We start from the raw sequence: 9,380 nt of genomic DNA, 5'->3' as shown, positions 1-9,380 counted from the left end.
TTTGGTTCCCAGGCACGGACCTATACCACTTGTCAGCGGCCATGCTGTGGCAGTGACCCCCACACAAAATAGAGGAAGATTGGCACAGATGTTAGCTCAGGGTGAATCTTCCTCAGCAAAAAAAAAAAAAAGTACAAAACATATGAAAAAACAGTTTGTTATAGTTTGAGTTGTGTCCCCCAAATTCATATGTGGAACTCCTAACACATAGTACCTCAGAATGTGACCTTACTTGGAAATAGGGTCATTGCAAACAGAGCTAATTAAAATGAAGTCGTCCGGGAATAGGGTGGGTTCCTAACCCAATATGACTGGTGTCTTTATCAAAAGGGGAAATTAGGACACAGACACACACAGGGAGAACACCATGTGAAAATGCATACAGAGATCTGGGTGCTGCTTCTGCAAGCCAAGGGACATCAGAGATTGCCAGCAAACAAACAGAAGCCAGGAGAGAGGCATGGCGCAGGCTGTCCCTCACAGCCCTCAGAGGCAACCAACCCTACCGACACTTTGGTCTTGGACTTCCAGCCTCCAGAACCGTTAGACAGTAGATTTCTGTGGTTTTCAGTCTGTGAGAGTTAGTTATGGCAACACTAGCAAACTAATACAGATTTTGGTACCAGGAAAAATAATAAATACCAAATACCATTCTTGTAATTAATAACTGTATTAAGTATTAAATATTAAGAGCTGTAATGAAAATGTGAAAGTGGCTTTGGAACTTGGTCACGAAGCTTTGAGGTGCCTGATAGCAAAGGCCTAGATTGCCTTTAGGACATTGTTGGTAGAGATATGATTGTTAAAGGCGCTTCTGGCAAGATCTCAGATGGAAATGGGGAACATGCTATTGGAAACTGGAGGAAAGGAGATCCTTGTTACAAAGTGCGGAGGACTTGGCTGCGTTGTGTTCTTCCGGCTTTAGGAGAGTAGTCATTGTAAGCGATGGACTTGTATATTTAGCTACGGAGATTCCTAAGCAAAGTGTTGGAGGTGCGGCCTGGTTTCACCTTGCTGCATGATGATTTAGAGCATTGCCAGCCTGTCCAGATAGTGCTCTGGAAACGGGGCCAAGGAGGTGGCTGGACAACTGCTTCCTCAAGAATTAGGTGTATGGCTTGTGGATTCAAGGAACTATCTTAGCAGAAATGCTGCCAGCTTGGACTGAAGGGGCCAGAGATGGGACAAAATGAAGGAAGAAAGCTGGGCCTCTTCGATTCTACAGGCAGAGATTGGGCTGATAGTGCTATTCATCTGGGAACACTGTTGTCCTTCAAGAAAAGGGAAAGAGGACCCCAAAGTCAGTTCAGAGGGTGGCAAGGGCTCAGGTCCTCCACCAAACGTGGCACCTGTGAGACTGCTTGTGCCTTCTGCTCCTGGTTCGTTGGGTTGATGCTGAGATGGTGAGTCAGCACGGGTCTGAACTCTGACCTCTGCAGTGAACGTCTCAGCCTTCTTCCCAGATAGCTGGGTTTTATCATTGGTTCCCATTTGATGGCGTCCTTGGGGGAATCAGGCGGTGCCTTTTTAACCCTCTTTGCTCTTGTCTGTGTTTCTGTTGTGTTGTGCTCTCTGCCGTGTTTGTCCTAAGAAGGAGACTCACAGGGGAGGATGCTATGAGCCCTGTAGGTTTGAGCCCTCCTCCCAGATAGGTGAATTTGCAGTTCTCACTGGATCAGCAGCCACTTGGACAAACTTTACTGAGAGTAACAAAACTGGATGAGGTTCTCCTTCCATCTCAATTTTTTTTCCTGAGTGCTTGGGCTTTGAACCAGAGAGAATGTTCTTTCTGTTTTTTAGCCTGCTGGCAGACAAGTTGTTGGGTGTGCATTTGGAAGAGTTCAACCATCAGATTGGGGCCCCGAGACCTCAATGGCATAAACATCACATTTCCACTGACCATTGCCAGCTTGATGGAGTTTTCTAAGTCTAAATCTTCCCCTTCTCCAGGAAAGTCTCCTGCTTCCTATATGTGCTCTCATTACAGTCCTAATTCTAGTGCCCGTCTCTAAATGGCGTAACTTCACCCAGGGTGATTCGGGCTTTCAGTGGCTACTCTGGAGAATATTCGACTGTAACAAAATTATTCATTTGGGAGATACCTTAGAAAAGAAAGGGAATACTATTTCTTAGGCTCAGTGGGCAGCACTTTTTGATTGGTGTGCAGAGCCCCCAAATGAAATTCTGATTCAAAAATTGCTTCACTAAAAGAGTGTTTGGCCAAAGCTAATGAGCAATTTGACTAACTTAGGCAAAAAGACACGACTCAGTTCCCTGGTAACCCTCCTCCATCTTGGCCTCGGTTGCTTCCTTATATCCAATCCTCCCTCTTTCCCCTCATCCTCTTGATCTCTCTCCTTTCTCACCCTGTCAACTCTTCCCCTTGTCCAGACCCCTACATTTTGGTCAATAACTCTCCTAGGACTTCGAAATGCCAGTTGCCCCAAACACCTACCCTTCCCATGAACCAGCTATTCAGGCAACTGTAGACTTTAAACCTTGAACCTGAGATGAATGAAGGAATTCCCTAAACACGGTCAAGACCCGCAACTATTCATAGAAGAACTCAGAATTATTTTGGGTGCGTATCACCCAGGTTACCTGACTTATATCAACTTGTACACATGTTGGACAGACCTCAGATGCTAAATCCCGGCTGGCAAAGTCAGTTAGACTGACTTGGAAATGGATCTACAGGACACCTCTTTCTACAATAAACTTGAAGGTTAAAAAAAATGTCTAGAAAAGTTAAGTCTCCTAAAAATCATATCTAAAACATTTCTAGTGTAATTTAACCATGAAAAACAGAGGAAACATGCAAAGTTACAAAACTTACAGGCTAGACAAGAAAACACTTCCAACAACATCCAAAAGTTAGAGAAAGCACCAATGTAACAGCAGCCATTTAATTTCATTTTGTCAATGAAATTAAATCTGAAATTGGAGACCTAATTCAAAACCAGAAATTAGAATGGAAAATAGCTCTTTTATTTGAACTATATCACCTGGGAGAACAATTTGAAAGGCCTTTAGAAATAAAAATGAAATAGGACCTAAAATAAATGTATGCCCAGCAGATCAAATAGCTTAGGTGGCCCACTTCCCAACTGATCACCTTCTGACAAGGACACTTACAGATATTGTAAATAGAAGGCACACTGGAGAAAAGATTGTCTCACCTTGCAAAGTAAAAACAAGACAAAGAAAAATCCTTTAATTCAGATCTGTGAGGATGCTCCAAGGAAGGAAAAAGCACCCAATCTCCTGCCTTATCCTTAAATATGCGAGGTGAATTAACTATTAATCCAGGTGGTCAGCCTCATCAATTCCCGGTAGGTATGTTTGTTGCTCTTTCTCCATTAAACCCTGCCACCTTTGCTGCAACTCTCCCATGAATTAAACATACCACACAGACAGTAGGTATTTCAAATAATTCACAGGTTTTCCCTGTCTCCCAGATTTTATTGGCAAATGTTTGGCCCTTGCCTGAAAAACATTTCTTCCTGCTCTGTGATACCACCCCTGCAAATTTAATAGGGAGATACCTATTTTGAAAATGGAATTGTAATATGATACGCACACCCAAGGGACTGTTTCTTGAGCTTCCGGAGGACTCCTCTACTTATAATTGAGTGGTTTCCGCTCTGGATACACCTTTGCTTCCCCATCATGTTGGGTGTTACCCCAAATAAAGATCTTGATACCATACCTGATGTTCTATGGACTTCCAGATACCACTGAAATAGGAAAAATAATTGGCGCAGAACCTATTAATGTTCGGATAGATCTACCAAACTGTTACGCGTTTCCCCAATATTCCTTAAAGCCAGAATCAAAGGAAGGACTCAAACATACAGTTAAAAGCTTTCAATCCAAAGTCCTTCTCATACTCTGTTCTAGCCCTTATAACACTCTAGTCCTACCAGTAAAGAAACCAAATGGACAAGGATATCAATTTCTTCAAGACATCAAGGCCACCAACAAAACTGTTATCCCTCACTCTGAAGTAATACCTAACCCAAATATCAATAATGTCATCAATTCCACCTGAAGCCACTTGCTTCACTGTAGTGTATCTTTGCTTTTTCTTTTCCAGTGTGCCTCTAGACCGGGACAGTCAATACCCTTTTGCCTTCACTTGGAGAGGACCACAATATACCTGGACAGTCACACCGTAGAGGTTCAGTGAAGCCTCCTCCTATTTTTCCCAAGTCTTTAAGACTTAAAAGATCTAACTTTCCCTTATGATTCACATTACTATTCACTCCTGCAACACCCTAAATCCTGCCAGTCTCCTGCCCCTTCAAGAAGAAGGGCAATCTCATGATTGTTCCACTTCAGTTAAGGGACGTTTGGTACCTCACTCAGATTTATTAGACTCCATTGAGAACTCTGACCGGATGTTATTTGTTGGTGGGTCATTCCTCAAAGCTGAAACTGGAGGTTATCAAGCAGAATATGCTCTCGCTGGTTTAATCTGTCCTCTAGAAGATAGTCCTCCACCTCAGGTAAAATCAACCCAGATGGCAACACTTATTGCAAGTAGAACCTGCCAATTAGCCCAAGAACAGGGAGTAAACATATATACAGATGTCAGGGCTGCTTTCGGAGTAGTACATGACTTTGGGGTGCTTTGGAAACAAAGGGGGTTTCTTGCCTCTGCTGGAACCTCTATGAAAATAGACAGCATTAGGGAAGTTTTAGGTGCACCCCTGCTTTCTGTAGAAGTGGCTATTCTAAAAGTCGAAGCCTATGAAAAGAGAGATAATATGGAAGCTAGAGGAAATGCTCTCGCAGATCATTATGTTAAACAAGCAGCCTTAACCAAAGTTATGATCTTAACTAAACCCTCAAAGGCTTTAAAGAGGTCATTAAAAAATATCAATGATTTGGGGCTGGCCCCGCGGCCGAGTGGTTAAGTTCGCGCACTCCGCTGCAGGCGACCCAGTGTTTCGTCGGTTCGAATCCTGGGCGCGGACATGGCACTGCTCGTCAGACCACGCTGAGGCAGCGTCCCACATGCCACAACTAGAGGGACCCACAACGAAGAATGCACAACTATGTACCGGGGGGCTTTGGGGAGAAAAAGGAAAAAATAAAAAATCTTTAAAAAAAAAAAATATCAATGATTAACTCCTGATTTTGCACCCTTCACTCAGATAATCTCTGGTGCTACTGGATGGCCACGTGGTGGTATCAGATTATTTCAAACAGAAATTAGCTAAATTTCTTCATGAAGCTATCATTGTGGTATAGACAAATTGGTTACTATCTTAAATCAACATTTGTGGGGAAACTTTAAAAAGAAAGCTTAGATTATTTTGAGGTCACATGTCATCTGTCAAGAAGATAATCCTGGGAAAACTGTAAAGGTGGGACGTGGCTGGAAACCAAAGCCTCAACGGCCCTTTGGATGCTTTCAGATGGATGTTATCCAACTTCCAGCTTCCATGGGATCTGAATATATTTTAGTTGTAGATCTATTTTCAGGATGGGTTGAAGTTTTCCTTGTCAAAAACTATAGCCCTTCAGTAGTGAAAGAGCTGCTTGATTTTGTGTTTCCAATCTGGGCATACCAACATTTATATCAAGTGACCAAAGCATATACTTATAAAACCGTTATAGAAAAACTCTGTAAGGCATTACCCGTTACTCAAAAACTACCCTGCTCTTACTATGCATGATCTTCTGGAATGACTGAAAGAACAAATGATATCTTTAAATTAAAATTAGCAAAACTTTCAGAAACCCTTGAACTTTCTTGGCCAAAGATACTCTGAAACGGCCTTTATGGCCATAAAGTTCACTCCCTCTAGGACATACTGGCTATCCCCCTATTACTTGGTAACTGGAAGGCTCATGAGCTTAAGATTTTACTTAAAATACTAGACTCTGCCATGCTGCATGCGGGCATAGCAAAATATTGCAAGGAACTCATGTTCTATACCCAGACTATCACCAACACTGTAACCTGTCTTCTCTTAATATCTTCTTGAACAGCCTCTCCATGATCTTCAACCATGAAATTTCATATTTTGGAAGAGACATCAGAGAAAAACCATTCTTGAATCATGTTGGAAGGGGCCATATCATGTTCTGTTAATGACAAATACAGCGGGGCAACTCCAGGGAGTTAATCTGTAGGTTCACATTTCACAACTAAAGAAGCAATTCAGAATTCTATACAATTGGAAGCCTTCTCCAATAGGGGACTTCAAACTACAGATTCTACAGAAGGTCCTATAGAAGGCCACTGATCTTTGGAAGTAGACGGCTGACCCAAGACCTTCAGAACAAGTGTATGATTTCAGATAGTGGAAAGCTCCACCCAAGAATTTGAACCAAGACCTTTGTCTAATTACTGTTTAGTGTTTCACCTGCTCGCTTAAAATCATTCTTCCTCTTATTTTCTCTAACTATCTCTGGTTGTTGTTGACCCATATTAGCCCTTTTTTCTTTCTTCTTGATTATAACTGTTAGGTTCAAACCTACTCTTTCTAACACCATTCTTAGATTATTCCAAACAGCTGCCCTCAGTCTTACTGACTCCTGGATATGACATTAGCCCCCCACGATAAAAACCTCTGGGCTTCATCAAATGACACCATAGACAATCATAGCCAATATTCACTTCCACTTGTACTTTCATGGACAGTTGACCCTAAACAAGTCATTCTGTGCCTCTTTGCTAGTGTCCCTCTCTCCCAGAAAAAGGACTATTTATTGTAATCTATCGATCAGACCCTGGGTAACTCTAAATTTGAATTCAACAGTCTGTGTAGGGTGATGAGCCAAATACCACCTGAAGGAGACTGATAGAGATCTAAATATAACCCAGCTAATGTAAGGCCTTGGTTCCAATCTCATGTCATGAACAACTCTTTTTTCCCTGATCTCCATGTGCCCCTTCTGGATACTCCTTCCTTCATGGCCAGGATGCCTGGTCCTGTTTGCCTTTGATTAATACCTCATGTAATTTAGAAATAGTATTCTGAGACTTGTCTGTACACAGAGGCCCTATTCCTATAAATTGCCAAGGCTGCTCATTCTGACTCAAATGTAAGCTCCAATACAAAGCCATCTTTGATTATTCAGTCACCCTACCTGGAGGAATGACTGACTCATTGTTTCTATAAATAATCAAATCAGTGTTCTGAAGGGACACTAACTCTAGTAGAAGTCATTAATGATACCACCTCTGCCCTAGATGGAATACAGATTAGTGTCAACTCATTGGCATGAGTAGTAATGGACAATTACATTACTCTAGATTTTTTTGTTGGCTAATTGTTGTGGAGTCTGTGCCATGGCTAATACTGCTTGCTGTACTTGGGTCAATGAAACAAGGTGGAGCAGACTGTACATTACCTTAAGCAAAAAAGCTACTTGGCTCTCTAAGGTTGATCCTCATGGCCTATATGGAATTTGTTCTTGTCCTGGGTTGGGCAGTTGGAGTTCCCAGTTCTGAAGCGTTTTGTAGGGACTATTAATTCTTCTTGTTTTTGTCATGATGCTCATCTATTGCATTCTATCCAGAGTCTTAAATTCTTCTAAGCAGCTGTTCTCTTATCAGATGATAACCATGATGATACAATAACAAAACGGTCAAGAAGATCTCACAATACAGTTGACTATGGAAACAACCGTACAATCCATAAATGGTGACCATCTGGATCTCCAGCCTTCTCTGAATTGGTCAACATCTCACAAGCAAGAGATTAATCAAAAGGAGAGACTGAGAGACTGAATTTATAAAAGGACAACGGCCAGACTATATATGACAGTATAACTCTGACCCAGATCAGCAGCAACCAGTCCAGGAAGCCAAACCACAGCCTCTCCAGCAGTTGTCCCGGAATAGTCAGGACTTGGTCAATGACTGACAGGTTCCCTAATTTTTGCCATCCCCTCCAATCAGTTTCTACTTCAGGACCAAACAGAGAAGGCTAAATACACTTCCCAAGCCAATTACATAAGATACATCACTTCTAGTTGGCCCACCTCTACTCCCCACACCAACAACCTCCAATCAGGGCATACCTGACACCATCCTTCTTTTTGCTGTAAGCTTCCTACTCCTCTGCCTGCCTTTGAGTCTCTGACAAGCTCAAGTGGTGGTGCTGTAGTAAGTACTGACTAAACAGGCTGTTCTCACTTGTGTGACCTTAATTTATTTGTACACTTATTAGCAATAAAGAATAAAGGGCAATTTCACTAATTAAGAATCATGTGCATACGGGGGTGGGGGAGGAAGAAACTCTGGGTAGGAGAGGGAAGAAATGGTTAATCTGATTTAGTACATGGGAGAAATAGACAATATTTTCAGAGTTACAAGTTTTTTTTTTCTTTTACTTTCAAGTAATAACCTTTTTCTAGTCATTATCTCACACATCGTGAACAACTAGTAAATATTTGTTGAATGAATGAGTGGACAGAAGCTTGTTCTTCCCTCCTCCATCCCCCACAGTAACATTCTCAGAGCTCCTAGTGTCTGCAGAATATGACTGAGCTGGACCGCTGGCCCTGGGGCAGAACTGTGGTTAGTGAAGTTGGCGTAATGCTTGTCCTTCCAACCTTGCTTTGGTGCTAAGGTTAGGTTCTATTATTCTAAGACTCCTAGGTTTAAAAAAGTTACTATTTAATATTAGATTCCTTTTATTCAAGAGAAATACCCTGTGTATTTTCAAAGTCAAAAATGATTTACAGCATTTTATTCCAAGGAAATTATGCAAGCATTATTTCCGAATTGTTGAGGTCTCAGTATTGTGGTTTTACAGGTACACGATTTGTTCCCATAGCAAATGATTATAAGCACTTAAGTAAGTTTTTAGTAAATTAGGCAAAGGTAAACATTGGTGAGAGTTATGACTTGTGTTGCTATGTAGACAGCGTGTCTAGGTGGGTTCACCATTTCCCTGACTCACAGCTCGAGGCAGGTGAGATGTGCACAAACTTGGGCTTTCTCTAATCTCTTCCTCCCCCATGACTTTTTCCTCTAATCTTCCTCCCCTTGTTTTTTTCTTGTGACAGTTTTCTCACCAACTTTAAGGTTTTCGTTTACGTTATGGTTCACTAGCATTCACACGCGCACACACGCACACACACACACACTTTTTTTTCTAAATAGGAGGCACCTTCCTTGACCTCCCTGACTGGTTGACTCCCTCCATGGCTTACTTTTGTGATACTGTTCACCTCTCTTTCCTATCAGTGGTCCCAGTTACAATTTTATACTTATATATAATGATGTGATCAGAAGGCTGGGGAACTGTGTTTTTAGCACAGTGCTTGGCTCAGTAAATACTTACTGAATTAATGGAATGAAAGTCTTGAGATCATCTCATTAGCTGTTTTTACATCTCTTTCCTCGTTAGGAAACG

This window comes from Equus caballus, chromosome 18, assembly GCF_041296265.1.
Source record: "Equus caballus isolate H_3958 breed thoroughbred chromosome 18, TB-T2T, whole genome shotgun sequence".
NCBI lineage: Eukaryota > Metazoa > Chordata > Mammalia > Perissodactyla > Equidae > Equus > Equus caballus.
The sequence above is the reverse complement of the archived record's forward strand: the minus strand, read 5'-3'. Positions refer to the sequence as shown.